Source organism: Podarcis muralis, chromosome 9 (genome assembly GCF_964188315.1).
Source record: "Podarcis muralis chromosome 9, rPodMur119.hap1.1, whole genome shotgun sequence".
NCBI classification, from domain to species: Eukaryota; Metazoa; Chordata; class Lepidosauria; order Squamata; family Lacertidae; genus Podarcis; species Podarcis muralis.
Window position 1 is genome coordinate 67,070,427 of NC_135663.1, and position 15,668 is coordinate 67,086,094.

Here is a 15,668-nt window from a genome sequence, read left to right on the forward strand (position 1 = left end):
TTCAGCAAAAATCTGACTTTTGGCAATTCACTCAAAAATGATGCCAGAAGCTTGCAAATGCTCCCCTGAAAGGTTTGGCAGTCAAAACAGAAGGCTTTTTATCTCAGCACAAGAAATCAGCCCTCAACAACTTAACCGGCGGAAAATATTTTTTTGAAAAAATCCCTAAGCCCCGGGGTCAGAATTTCAGCAAAAAATCTGACTTTTGGCAATTCACTCAAAAATGATGCCAGAAGCTTGCAAATGCTCCCCTGAAAGGTTTGGCAGTCGAAACAGAAGGCTTTTTATCACAGGACAAGAAATCAGCCCTCAACAACTTAACCGGCGGAAAATATTTTTTTGAAAAAATCCCTAAGCCCCGGGGTCAGAATTTCAGCAAAAATCTGACTTTTGGCAATTCACTCAAAAATGATGCCAGAAGCTTGCAAATGCTCCCCTGAAAGGTTTGGCAGTCGAAACAGAAGGCTTTTTATCACAGCACAAGAAATCAGCCCTCAACAACTTAACCGGCGGAAAATATTTTTTTGAAAAAATCCCTAAGCCCCGGGGTCAGAATTTCAGCAAAAATCTGACTTTTGGCAATTCACTCAAAAATGGGAACAACCGGTTGCAAATGCTCCCCTGAAAGGTTTGGCAGTCGAAACAGAAGGCTTTTTATCACAGGACAAGAAATCAGCCCTCAACAACTTAACCGGCAGAAAATATTTTTTTGAAAAAATCCCTAAGCCCCAGGGTCAGAATTTCAGCAAAAAATCTGACTTTTGGCAATTAACTCAAAAATGATGCCAGAAGCTTGCAAATGCTCCCCTGAAAGGTTTGGCAGTCGAAACAGAAGGCTTTTTATCACAGGACAAGAAATCAGCCCTCAACAACTTAACCGGCGGAAAATATTTTTTTGAAAAAATCCCTAAGCCCCAGGGTCAGAATTTCAGCAAAAAATCTGACTTTTGGCAATTCACTCAAAAATGATGCCAGAAGCTTGCAAATGCTCCCCTGAAAGGTTTGGCAGTCGAAACAGAAGGCTTTTTATCACAGGACAAGAAATCAGCCCTCAACAACTTAACCGGCCGAAAATATTTTTTTGAAAAAATCCCTAAGCCCCGGGGTCAGAATTTCAACAAAAATCTGACTTTTGGCAATTCACTCAAAAATGATGCCAGAAGCTTGCAAATGCTCCCCTGAAAGGTTTGGCAGTCAAAACAGAAGGCTTTTTATCACAGCAGAAGAAATCAGCCCTCAACAACTTAACCGGCGGAAAATATTTTTTTGAAAATATCCCTAAGCCCCGGGGTCAGAATTTCAGCAAAAATCTGACTTTTGGCAATTCACTCAAAAATGATGCCAGAAGCTTGGAAATGCTCCCCTGAAAGGTTTGGCAGTCGAAACAGAAGGCTTTTTATCACAGGACAAGAAATCAGACCTCAACAACTTAACCGGCGGAAAATATTTTTTTGAAAAAATCCCTAAGCCCCGGGGTCAGAATTTCAGCAAAAATCCGACTTTTGGCAATTCACTCAAAAATGATGCCAGAAGCTTGCAAATGCTCCCCTGAAAGGTTTGGCAGTCGAAACAGAAGGCTTTTTATCACAGGACAAGAAAACAGACCTCAACAACTTAACCGGCGGAAAATATTTTTTTGAAAAAATCCCTAAGCCCCAGGGTCAGAATTTCAGCAAAAAATCTGACTTTTGGCAATTCACTCAAAAATGATGCCAGAAGCTTGCAAATGCTCCCCTGAAAGGTTTGGCAGTCGAAACAGAAGGCTTTTTATCACAGGACAAGAAATCAGCCCTCAACAACTTAACCGGCGGAAAATATTTTTTTAAAAAAATCCCTAAGCCCCGGGGTCAGAATTTCAGCAAAAATCTGACTTTTGGCAATTCACTCAAAAATGATGCCAGAAGCTTGCAAATGCTCCCCTGAAAGGTTTGGCAGTCAAAACAGAAGGCTTTTTATCACAGCACAAGAAATCAGCCCTCAACAACTTAACCGGCGGAAAATATGTTTTTGAAAAAATCCCTAAGCCCCGGGGTCAGAATTTCAGCAAAAATCTGACTTTTGGCAATTCACTCAAAAATGATGCCAGAAGCTTGCAAATGCTCCCCTGAAAGGTTTGGCAGTCGAAACAGAAGGCTTTTTATCACAGCACAAGAAATCAGCCCTCAACAACTTAACCGGCGGAAAATATTTTTTTGAAAAAATCCCTAAGCCCCGGGGTCAGAATTTCAGCAAAAAACTGACTTTTGGCAATTCACTCAAAAATGATGCCAGAAGCTTGCAAATACTCTCCTGAAAGGTTTGGCAGTCGAAACAGAAGGCTTTTTATCACAGCACAAGAAATCAGCCCTCAACAACTTAACCGGCGGAAAATATTTTTTTGAAAAAATCCCTAAGCCCCGGGGTCAGAATTTCAGCAAAAATCTGACTTTTGGCAATTCACTCAAAAATGATGCCAGAAGCTTGCAAATGCTCCCCTGAAAGGTTTGGCAGTCGAAACAGAAGGCTTTTTATCACAGGACAAGAAATCAGCCCTCAACAACTTAACCGGCAAAAAATATTTTGTTGAAAAAATCCCTAAGCCCCGGGGTCAGAATTTCAGCAAAAATCTGACTTTTGGCAATTCACTCAAAAATGATACCAGAAGCTTGGAAATGCTCCCCTGAAAGGTTTGGCAGTCGAAACAGAAGGCTTTTTATCAAAGGACAAGAAATCAGCCCTCAACAACTTAACCGGCGGAAAATATTTTTTTGAAAAAATCCCTAAGCCCCGGGGTCAGAATTTCAGCAAAAATCTGACTTTTGGCAATTCACTCAAAAATGGGACCAACCGGTTGCAAATGCTCCCCTGAAAGGTTTGGCAGTCGAAACAGAAGGCTTTTTATCACAGGACAAGAAATCAGCCCTCAACAACTTAACCGGCGGAAAATATTTTTTTGAAAAAATCCCTAAGCCCCGGGGTCAGAATTTCAGCAAAAATCTGACTTTTGGCAATTCACTCAAAAATGATGCCAGAAGCTTGCAAATGCTCCCCTGAAAGGTTTGGCAGTCGAAACAGAAGGCTTTTTATCACAGCACAAGAAATCAGCCCTCAACAACTTAACCGGCGGAAAATATTTTTTTGAAAAAATCCCTAAGCCCCGGGTTCAGAATTTCAGCAAAAATCTGACTTTTGGCAATTCACTCAAAAATGGGACCAACCGGTTGCAAATGCTCCCCTGAAAGTTTTGGCAGTCGAAACAGAAGGCTTTTTATCACAGGACAAGAAATCAGCCCTCAACAACTTAACCGGCCGAAAATATTTTTTTGAAAAAATCCCTAAGCCCCGGGGTCAGAATTTCAGCAAAAATCTGACTTTTGGCAATTCGCTCAAAAATGATGCCAGAAGCTTGCAAATGCTCCCCTGAAAGGTTTGGCAGTCGAAACAGAAGGCTTTTTATCACAGGACAAGAAATCAGCCCTCAAAAACTTAACCGGCGGAAAATATTTTTTTGAAAAAATCCCTAAGCCCCGGGGTCAGAATTTCAGCAAAAATCTGACTTTTGGCAATTCACTCAAAAATGATGCCAGAAGCTTGCAAATGCTCCCCTGAAAGGTTTGGCAGTCGAAACAGAAGCCTTTTTATCACAGGACAAGAAATCAGCCCTCAACAACTTAACCGGCCGAAAATATTTTGTTGAAAAAATCCCTAAGCCCCGGGGTCAGAATTTCAACAAAAATCTGACTTTTGGCAATTCACTCAAAAATGATGCCAGAAGCTTGCAAATGCTCCCCTGAAAGGTTTGGCAGTCGAAACAGAAGGCTTTTTATCACAGGACAAGAAATCAGCCCTCAACAACTTAACCGGCCGAAAATGTTTTTTTGAAAAAATCCCTAAGCCCCGGGGTCAGAATTTCAGCAAAAATCTGACTTTTGGCAATTCGCTCAAAAATGATGCCAGAAGCTTGCAAATGCTCCCCTGAAAGGTTTGGCAGTCGAAACAGAAGGCTTTTTATCACAGGACAAGAAATCAGCCCTCAACAACTTAACCGGCGGAAAATATTTTTTTGAAAAAATCCCTAAGCCCCGGGGTCAGAATTTCAGCAAAAATCTGACTTTTGGCAATTCACTCAAAAATGATGCCAGAAGCTTGCAAATGCTCCCCTGAAAGGTTTGGCAGTCGAAACAGAAGGCTTTTTATCACAGGACAAGAAATCAGCCCTCAACAACTTAACCGGCCGAAAATATTTTTTTGAAAAAATCCGTAAGCCCCGGGGTCAGAATTCCAGCAAAAATCTGACTTTTGGCAATTCACTCAAAAATGATGCCAGAAGCTTGCAAATGCTCCCCTGAAAGGTTTGGCAGTCGAAACAGAAGGCTTTTTATCACAGGACAAGAAATCAGCCCTCAACAACTTAACCGGCCGAAAATATTTTTTTAAAAAAATCCCTAAGCCCCGGGGTCAGAATTTCAACAAAAATCTGACTTTTGGCAATTCACTCAAAAATAATGCCAGAAGCTTGCAAATGCTCCCCTGAAAGGTTTGGCAGTCGAAATAGAAGGCTTTTTATCACAGGACAAGAAATCAGCCCTCAACAACTTAACCGGCGGAAAATATTTTTTTGAAAAAATCCCTAAGCCCCGGGGTCAGAATTTCACCAAAAAACTGACTTTTGGCAATTCACTCAAAAATGATGCCAGAAGCTTGCAAATGCTCCCCTGAAAGGTTTGGCAGTCGAAACAGAAGGCTTTTTATCACAGGACAAGAAATCAGCCCTCAACAACTTAACCGCCGGAAAATATTTTTTTGAAAAAATCCCTAAGCCCTGTGGTCAGAATTTCAGCAAAATTCTGACTTTTGGCAATTCACTCAAAAATGATGCCAGAAGCTTGCAAATGCTCCCCTGAAAGGTTTGGCAGTCGAAACAGAAGGCTTTTTATCACAGGACAAGAAATCAGCCCTCAACAACTTAACCGGCGGAAAATATATTTTTGAAAAAATCCCTAAGCCCTGTGGTCAGAATTTCAGCAAAATTCTGACTTTTGGCAATTCACTCAAAAATGATGCCAGAAGCTTGCAAATGCTCCCCTGACAGGATTGGCAGTCGAAACAGAAGGCTTTTTATCACAGGACAAGAAATCAGCCCTCAACAACTTAACCGGCCGAAAATATTTTTTTGAAAAAATCCCTAAGCCCCGGGGTCAGAATTTCAGCAAAATACTGACTTTTGGCAATTCACTCAAAAATGATGCCAGAAGCTTGCAAATGCTCCCCTGAAAGGTTTGGCAGTCGAAACAGAAGGCTTTTTATCACAGCACAAGAAATCAGCCCTCAACAACTTAACCGGCGGAAAATATTTTTTTGAAAAAATCCCTAAGCCCCGGGGTCAGAATTTCAGCAAAAATCTGACTTTTGGCAATTCACTCAAAAATGATGCCAGAAGCTTGCAAATGCTCCCCTGAAAGGTTTGGCAGTCGAAACAGAAGGCTTTTTATCACAGGACAAGAAATCAGCCCTCAACAACTTAACCGGCAAAAAATATTTTGTTGAAAAAATCCCTAAGCCCCGGGGTCAGAATTTCAGCAAAAATCTGACTTTTGGCAATTCACTCAAAAATGATACCAGAAGCTTGGAAATGCTCCCCTGAAAGGTTTGGCAGTCGAAACAGAAGGCTTTTTATCAAAGGACAAGAAATCAGCCCTCAACAACTTAACCGGCGGAAAATATTTTTTTGAAAAAATCCCTAAGCCCCGGGGTCAGAATTTCAGCAAAAATCTGACTTTTGGCAATTCACTCAAAAATGGGACCAACCGGTTGCAAATGCTCCCCTGAAAGGTTTGGCAGTCGAAACAGAAGGCTTTTTATCACAGGACAAGAAATCAGCCCTCAACAACTTAACCGGCGGAAAATATTTTTTTGAAAAAATCCCTAAGCCCCGGGGTCAGAATTTCAGCAAAAATCTGACTTTTGGCAATTCACTCAAAAATGATGCCAGAAGCTTGCAAATGCTCCCCTGAAAGGTTTGGCAGTCGAAACAGAAGGCTTTTTATCACAGGACAAGAAATCAGCCCTCAACAACTTAACCGGCGGAAAATATTTTTTTGAAAAAATCCCTTAGCCCCGGGGTCAGAATTTCAGCAAAAATCTGACTTTTGGCAATTCGCTCAAAAATGTTGCCAGAAGCTTGCAAGTGCTCCCCTGAAAGGTTTGGCAGTCAAAACAGAAGGCTTTTTATCACAGGACAAGAAATCAGCCCTCAACAACTTAACCGGTGGAAAATATTTTTTTGAAAAAATCCCTAAGCCCCGGGGTCAGAATTTCAGCAAAAATCTGACTTTTGGCAATTCGCTCAAAAATGATGCCAGAAGCTTGCAAATGCTCCCCTGAAAGGTTTGGCAGTCGAAACAGAAGGCTTTTTATCACAGGACAAGAAATCAGCCCTCAACAACTTAACCGGCGGAAAATATTTTTTTGAAAAAATCCCTAAGCCCCGGGGTCAGAATTTCAGCAAAAATCTGACTTTTGGCAATTCGCTCAAAAATGATGCCAGAAGCTTGCAAATGCTCCCCTGAAAGGTTTGGCAGTCGAAACAGAAGGCTTTTTATCACAGGACAAGAAATCAGCCCTCAACAACTTAACCGGCGGAAAATATTTTGTTGAAAAAATCCCTAAGCCCCGGGGTCAGAATTCCAGCAAAAATCTGACTTTTGGCAATTCACTCAAAAATGATGCCAGAAGCTTGCAAATGCTCCCCTGAAAGCTTTGGCAGTCGAAACAGAAGGCTTTTTATCACAGGACAAGAAATCAGCCCTCAACAACTTAACCGGCCGAAAATATTTTTTTAAAAAAATCCCTAAGCCCCGGGGTCAGAATTTCAACGAAAATCTGACTTTTGGAAATTCACTCAAAAATAATGAGAGAAGCTTGCAAATGCTCCCCTGAAAGGTTTGGCAGTCGAAACAGAAGGCTTTTTATCACAGGACAAGAAATCAGCCCTCAACAACTTAACCGGCGGAAAATATTTTTTTGAAAAAATCCCTAAGCCCCGGGGTCAGAATTTCAGCAAAAATCTGACTTTTGGCAATTCGCTCAAAAATGTTGCCAGAAGCTTGCAAGTGCTCCCCTGAAAGGTTTGGCAGTCAAAACAGAAGGCTTTTTATCACAGGACAAGAAATCAGCCCTCAACAACTTAACCGGCCGAAAATATTTTTTTTAAAAAATCCCTAAGCCCCGGGGTCAGAATTTCAACAAAAATCTGACTTTTGGCAATTCACTCAAAAATGATGCCAGAAGCTTGCAAATGCTCCCCTGAAAGGTTTGGCAGTCGAAACAGAAGGCTTTTTATCACAGGACAAGAAATCAGCCCTCAACAACTTAACCGGCCGAAAATATTTTTTTGAAAAAATCCCTAAGCCCCGGGGTCAGAATTTCAGCAAAAAACTGACTTTTGGCAATTCACTCAAAAATGATGCCAGAAGCTTGCAAATGCTCCCCTGAAAGGTTTGGCAGTCGAAACAGAAGGCTTTTTATCACAGGACAAGAAATCAGCCCTCAACAACTTAACCGGCCGAAAATATTTTTTTGAAAAAATCCCTAAGCCCCGGGGTCAGAATTTCAGCAAAAATCTGACTTTTGGCAATTCACTCAAAAATGATGCCAGAAGCTTGCAAATGCTCCCCTGAAAGGTTTGGCAGTCGAAACAGAAGGCTTTTTATCACAGGACAAGAAATCAGCCCTCAACAACTTAACCGGCGGAAAATATTTTTTTAAAAAAATCCCTAAGCCCCGGGCTCAGAATTTCAACGAAAATCTGACTTTTGGCAATTCACTCAAAAATAATGACAGAAGCTTGCAAATGCTCCCCTGAAAGGTTTGGCAGTCAAAACAGAAGGCTTTTTATCACATGACAAGAAATCAGCCCTCAACAACTTAACCGGCGGAAAATATTTTTTTGAAAAAATCCCTAAGCCCCAGGGTCAGAATTTCAGCAAAAATTTGACTTTTGGCGATTCACTCAAAAATGATGCCAGAAGCTTGCAAATGCTCCCCTGAAAGGATTGGCAGTCGAAACAGAAGGCTTTTTATCACAGGACAAGAAATCAGCCCTCAACAACTTAACCGGCCAAAAATATTTTTTTGAAAAAATCCCTAAGCCCCGGGGTCAGAATTTCAGCAAATATCTGACTTTTGGCAATTCACTCAAAAATGATGCCAGAAGCTTCCAAATGCTCCCCTGAAAGGTTTGGCAGTCGAAACAGAAGGCTTTTTATCACAGGACAAGAAATCAGCCCTCAAAAACTTAACCGGCGGAAAATATTTTTTTGAAAAAAACCCTAAGCCCCGGGGTCAGAATTTCAGCAAAAATCTTACTTTTGGCAATTCACTCAAAAATGATGCCAGAAGCTTGCAAATGCTCCCCTGAAAGGTTTGGCAGTCGAAACAGAAGGCTTTTTATCACAGGACAAGAAATCAGCCCTCAACAACTTAACCGGCCGAAAATATTTTTTTCAAAAAATCCCTAAGCCCCGGGGTCAGAATTTCAGCAAAAATCTGACTTTTGGCGATTCACTCAAAAATGATGCCAGAAGCTTGCAAATGCTCCCCTGAAAGGTTTGGCAGTCGAAACAGAAGGCTTTTTATCACAGGACAAGAAATCAGCCCTCAACAACTTAACCGGCGGAAAATATTTTTTTGAAAAAATCCCTAAGCCCCGGGGTCAGAATTTCAGCAAAAAACTGACTTTTGGCAATTCACTCAAAAATGATGCCAGAAGCTTGCAAATGCTCCCCTGAAAGGTTTGGCAGTCGAAATAGACGGCTTTTTATCACAGCAGAAGAAATCAGCCCTGAACAACTTAACCGGCGGAAAATATTTTTTTGAAAAAATCCCTAAGCCCCGGGGTCAGAATTTCAGCAAAAATCTGACTTTTGGCAATTCACTCAAAAATGATGCCAGAAGCTTGCAAATGCTCCCCTGAAAGGTTTGGCAGTCGAAACAGAAGGCTTTTTATCACAGGACAAGAAATCAGACCTCAACAACTTAACCGGCGGAAAATATTTTTTTGAAAAAAACCCTAAGCCCCGGGGTCAGAATTTCAGCAAAAATCCGACTTTTGGCAATTCACTCAAAAATGATGCCAGAAGCTTGCAAATGCTCGCCTGAAAGGTTTGGCAGTCGAAACAGAAGGCTTTTTATCACAGGACAAGAAATCAGCCCTCAACAACTTAACCGGCCGAAAATATTTTTTTGAAAAAATCCCTAAGCCCCGGGGTCAGAATTTCAGCAAAAAATCTGACTTTTGGCAATTCACTCAAAAATGATGCCAGACGCTTGCAAATGCTCCCCTGAAAGCTTTGGCAGTCGAAACAGAAGGCTTTTTATCACAGGACAAGAAATCAGCCCTCAACAACTTAACCGGCCGAAAATATTTTTTTGAAAAAATCCCTAAGCCCTGGGGTCAGAATTTCAGCAAAAATCCGACTTTTGGCAATTCACTCAAAAATGATGCCAGAAGCTTGCAAATGCTCCCCTGAAATGTTTGGCAGTCGAAACAGAAGGCTTTTTATCACAGGAGAAGAAATCAGCCCTCAACAACTTAACCGGCGGAAAATATTTTTTTGAAAAAATCCCTAAGCCCCGGGGTCAGAATTTCAGCAAAAAATCTGACTTTTGGCAATTCACTCAAAAATGATGCCAGAAGCTTGCAAATGCTCCCCTGAAAGGTTTGGCAGTCGAAACAGAAGGCTTTTTATCACAGGACAAGAAATCAGCCCTCAACAACTTAACCGGCCGAAAATATTTTTTTGAAAAAATCCCTAAGCCCCGGGGTCAGAATTTCAACAAAAATCTGACTTTTGGCAATTCACTCAAAAATGATGCCAGAAGCTTGCAAATGCTCCCCTGAAAGGTTTGGCAGTCAAAACAGAAGGCTTTTTATCACAGCACAAGAAATCAGCCCTCAACAACTTAACCGGCGGAAAATATTTTTTTGAAAAAATCCCTAAGCCCCGGGGTCAGAATTTCAGCAAAAATCTGACTTTTGGCAATTCACTCAAAAATGATGCCAGAAGCTTGGAAATGCTCCCCTGAAAGGTTTGGCAGTCGAAACAGAAGGCTTTTTATCACAGGACAAGAAATCAACCCTCAACAACTTAACCGGCGGAAAAATTTTTTTTGAAAAAATCCCTAAGCCCCGGGGTCAGAATTTCAGCAAAAATCTGACTTTTGGCAATTCACTCAAAAATGGGACCAACCGGTTGCAAATGCTCCCCTGAAAGGTTTGGCAGTCGAAACAAAAGGCTTTTTATCACAGGACAAGAAATCAGCCCTCAACAACTTAACCGGCCGAAAATATTTTTTTGAAAAAATCCCTAAGCCCCGGGGTCAGAATTTCAGCAAAAATCCGACTTTTGGCAATTCACTCAAAAATGATGCCAGAAGCTTGCAAATGCTCCCCTGAAAGGTTTGGCAGTCGAAACAGAAGGCTTTTTATCACAGGACAAGAAATCAGCCCTCAACAACTTAACCGGCCGAAAATATTTTTTTGAAAAAATCCCTAAGCCCCGGGGTCAGAATTTCAACAAAAATCTGACTTTTGGCAATTCACTCAAAAATGATGCCAGAAGCTTGCAAATGCTCCCCTGAAAGGTTTGGCAGTCAAAACAGAAGGCTTTTTATCACAGCACAAGAAATCAGCCCTCAACAACTTAACCGGCGGAAAATATTTTTTTGAAAAAATCCCTAAGCCCCGGGGTCAGAATTTCAGCAAAAATCTGACTTTTGGCAATTCACTCAAAAATGATGCCAGAAGCTTGGAAATGCTCCCCTGAAAGGTTTGGCAGTCGAAACAGAAGGCTTTTTATCACAGGACAAGAAATCAGCCCTCAACAACTTAACCGGCGGAAAATATTTTTTTGAAAAAATCCCTAAGCCCCGGGGTCAGAATTTCAGCAAAAATCTGACTTTTGGCAATTCACTCAAAAATGGGACCAACCGGTTGCAAATGCTCCCCTGAAAGGTTTGGCAGTCGAAACAAAAGGCTTTTTATCACAGGACAAGAAATCAGCCCTCAACAACTTAACCGGCCGAAAATATTTTTTTGAAAAAATCCCTAAGCCCCGGGGTCATAATTTCAGCAAAAATCTGACTTTTGGCAATTCACTCAAAAATGATGCCAGAAGCTTGCAAATGCTCCCCTGAAAGGTTTGGCAGTCGAAACAGAAGGCTTTTTATCACAGGACAAGAAATCAGCCCTCAACAACTTAACCGGCCGAAAATATTTTTTTGAAAAAATCCCTAAGCCCCGGGGTCAGAATTTCAGCAAAAATCTGACTTTTGGCGATTCACTCAAAAATGATGCCAGAAGCTTGCAAATGCTCCCCTGAAAGGTTTGGCAGTCGAAACAGAAGGCTTTTTATCACAGGACAAGAAATCAGCCCTCAACAACTTAACCGGCGGAAAATATTTTTTTGAAAAAATCCCTAAGCCCCGGGGTCAGAATTTCAGCAAAAATCTGACTTTTGGCAATTCACTCAAAAATGATGCCAGAAGCTTGCAAATGCTCCCCTGAAAGGTTTGGCAGTCGAAATAGACGGCTTTTTATCACAGGACAAGAAATCAGCCCTCAACAACTTAACCGGTGGAAAATATTTTTTTGAAAAAATCCCTAAGCCCCGGGGTCAGAATTTCAGCAAAAATCTGACTTTTGGCAATTCACTCAAAAATGGGACCAACCGGTTGCAAATGCTCCCCTGAAAGGTTTGGCAGTCGAAACAGAAGGCTTTTTATCACAGGACAAGAAATCAGCCCTCAACAACTTAACCGGCCGAAAATATTTTTTTGAAAAAATCCCTAAGCCCCGGGGTCAGAATTTCAGCAAAAATCTGACTTTTGGTGATTCACTCAAAAATGATGCCAGAAGCTTGGAAATGCTCCCCTGAAAGGTTTGGCAGTCGAAACAGAAGGCTTTTTATCACAGGACAAGAAATCAGCCCTCAACAACTTAACCGGCGGAAAATATTTTTTTGAAAAAATCCCTAAGCCCCGGGGTCAGAATTTCAGCAAAAATCTGACTTTTGGCAATTCACTCAAAAATGATGCCAGAAGCTTGCAAATGCTCCCCTGAAAGGTTTGGCAGTCGAAATAGACGGCTTTTTATCACAGGACAAGAAATCAGCCCTCAACAACTTAACCGGTGGAAAATATTTTTTTGAAAAAATCCCTAAGCCCCGGGGTCAGAATTTCAGCAAAAATCTGACTTTTGTCAATTCACTCAAAAATGGGACCAACCGGTTGCAAATGCTCCCCTGAAAGGTTTGGCAGTCGAAACAAAAGGCTTTTTATCACAGGACAAGAAATCAGCCCTCAACAACTTAACCGGTGGAAAATATTTTTTTGAAAAAATCCCTAAGCCCCGGGGTCAGAATTTCAGCAAAAATCTGACTTTTGGCAATTCACTCAAAAATGGGACCAACCGGTTGCAAATGCTCCCCTGAAAGGTTTGGCAGTCGAAACAGAAGGCTTTTTATCACAGGACAAGAAATCAGCCCTCAACAACTTAACCGGCCGAAAATATTTTTTTGAAAAAATCCCTAAGCCCCGGGGTCAGAATTTCAGCAAAAATCTGACTTTTGGTGATTCACTCAAAAATGATGCCAGAAGCTTGGAAATGCTCCCCTGAAAGGTTTGGCAGTCGAAACAGAAGGCTTTTTATCACAGGACAAGAAATCAGCCCTCAACAACTTAACCGGCGGAAAATATTTTTTTGAAAAAATCCCTAAGCCCCGGGGTCAGAATTTCAGCAAAAATCTGACTTTTGGCAATTCACTCAAAAATGATGCCAGAAGCTTGCAAATGCTCCCCTGAAAGGTTTGGCAGTCGAAATAGACGGCTTTTTATCACAGGACAAGAAATCAGCCCTCAACAACTTAACCGGTGGAAAATATTTTTTTGAAAAAATCCCTAAGCCCCGGGGTCAGAATTTCAGCAAAAATCTGACTTTTGTCAATTCACTCAAAAATGGGACCAACCGGTTGCAAATGCTCCCCTGAAAGGTTTGGCAGTCGAAACAAAAGGCTTTTTATCACAGGACAAGAAATCAGCCCTCAACAACTTAACCGGCCGAAAATATTTTTTTGAAAAAATCCCTAAGCCCCGGGGTCAGAATTTCAACAAAAATCTGACTTTTGGCAATTCACTCAAAAATGATGCCAGAAGCTTGCAAATGCTCCCCTGAAAGGTTTGGCAGTCGAAATAGACGGCTTTTTATCACAGGACAAGAAATCAGCCCTCAACAACTTAACCGGCGGAAAATATTTTTTTGAAAAAATCCCTAAGCCCCAGGGTCAGAATTTCAGCAAAAAATCTGACTTTTGGCAATTCACTCAAAAATGATGCCAGAAGCTTGCAAATGCTCCCCTGAAAGGTTTGGCAGTCGAAACAGAAGGCTTTTTATCACAGGACAAGAAATCAGCCCTCAACAACTTAACCGGCGGAAAATATTTTTTTGAAAAAATCCCTAAGCCCCGGGGTCAGAATTTCAGCAAAAATCTGACTTTTGGCAATTCACTCAAAAATGATGCCAGAAGCTTGGAAATGCTCCCCTGAAAGGTTTGGCAGTCGAAACAGAAGGCTTTTTATCACAGGACAAGAAATCAGCCCTCAACAACTTAACCGGCGGAAAATATTTTTTTGAAAAAATCCCTAACCCCCGGGGTCAGAATTTCAGCAAAAATCTGACTTTTGGCAATTCACTCAAAAATGGGACCAAACGGTTGCAAATGCTCCCCTGAAAGGTTTGGCAGTCGAAACAAAAGGCTTTTTATCACAGGACAAGAAATCAGCCCTCAACAACTTAACCGGCCGAAAATATTTTTTTGAAAAAATCCCTAAGCCCCAGGGTCAGAATTTCAGCAAAAAATCTGACTTTTGGCAATTCACTCAAAAATGATGCCAGAAGCTTGCAAATGCTCCCCTGAAAGGTTTGGCAGTCGAAACAGAAGGCTTTTTATCACAGGACAAGAAATCAGCCCTCAACAACTTAACCGGCGGAAAATATTTTTTTGAAAAAATCCGTAAGCCCCGGGGTCAGAATTTCAGCAAAAATCCGACTTTTGGCAATTGACTCAAAAATTATCCCAGAAGCTTGCAAATGCTCCCCTGAAAGGTTTGGCAGTCGAAACAGAAGGCTTTTTATCACAGGACAAGAAATCAGCCCTCAACAACTTAACCGGCGGAAAATATTTTTTTGAAAAAATCCCTAAGCCCCGGGGTCAGAATTTCAGCAAAAATCTGACTTTTGGCAATTCACTCAAAAATGATGCCAGAAGCTTGCAAATGCTCCCCTGAAAGGTTTGGCAGTCAAAACAGAAGGCTTTTTATCACAGCAGAAGAAATCAGCCCTCAACAACTTAACCGGCGGAAAATATTTTTTTGAAAAAATCCCTAAGCCCCGGGGTCAGAATTTCAGCAAAAATCTGACTTTTGGCAATTCGCTCAAAAATGATGCCAGAAGCTTGGAAATGCTCCCCTGAAAGGTTTGGCAGTCGAAACAGAAGGCTTTTTATCACAGGACAAGAAATCAGCCCTCAACAACTTAACCGGCGGAAAATATTTTTTTGAAAAAATCCCTAAGCCCGGGGGTCAGAATTTCAGCAAAAATCTGACTTTTGGCAATTCACTCAAAAATGTTGCCAGAAGCTTGCAAATGCTCCCCTGAAAGGTTTGGCAGTCGAAACAGAAGGCTTTTTACCACAGGACAAGAAATCAGCCCTCAACAACTTAACCGGCGCAAAATATTTTTTTGAAAATATCCCTAAGCCCCGGGGTCAGAATTTCAGCAAAAATCTGACTTTTGGCAATTCACTCAAAAATTATGCCAGAATGCTCCCCTGAAAGGTTTGGCAGTCGAAACAGAAGGCTTTTTATCACAGGACAAGAAATCAGCCCTCAACAACTTAACCGGCAAAAAATATTTTGTTGAAAAAATCCCTAAGCCCCGGGGTCAGAATTTCAGCAAAAATCTGACTTTTGGCAATTCACTCAAAAATGATGCCAGAAGCTTGCAAATGCTCCCCTGAAAGGTTTGGCAGTCGAAACAGAAGGCTTTTTATCACAGGACAAGAAATCAGCCCTCAACAACTTAACCGGCAAAAAATATTTTGTTGAAAAAATCCCTAAGCCCCGGGGTCAGAATTTCAGCAAAAATCTGACTTTTGGCAATTCACTCAAAAATGATACCAGAAGCTTGCAAATGCTCCCCTGAAAGGTTTGGCAGTCGAAACAGAAGGCTTTTTATCACAGGACAAGAAATCAGCCCTCAACAACTTAACCGGCCGAAAATATTTTTTTGAAAAAATCCCTAAGCCCCGGGGTCAGAATTTCAGCAAAAATCTGACTTTTGGCAATTCGCTCAAAAATGTTGCCAGAAGCTTGCAAATGCTCCCCTTAAAGGTTTGGCAGTCGAAACAGAAGGCTTTTTATCACAGGACAAGAAATCAGCCCTCAACAACTTAACCGGCGGAAAATATTTTTTTGAAAAAATCCCTAAGCCCCGGGGTCAGAATTTCAGCAAAAAACTGACTTTTGGCAATTCACTCAAAAATGATGCCAGAAGCTTGCAAATGCTCCCCTGAAAGGTTTGGCAGTCGAAACAGAAGGCTTTTTATCACAGGACAAGAAATCAGCCCTCAACA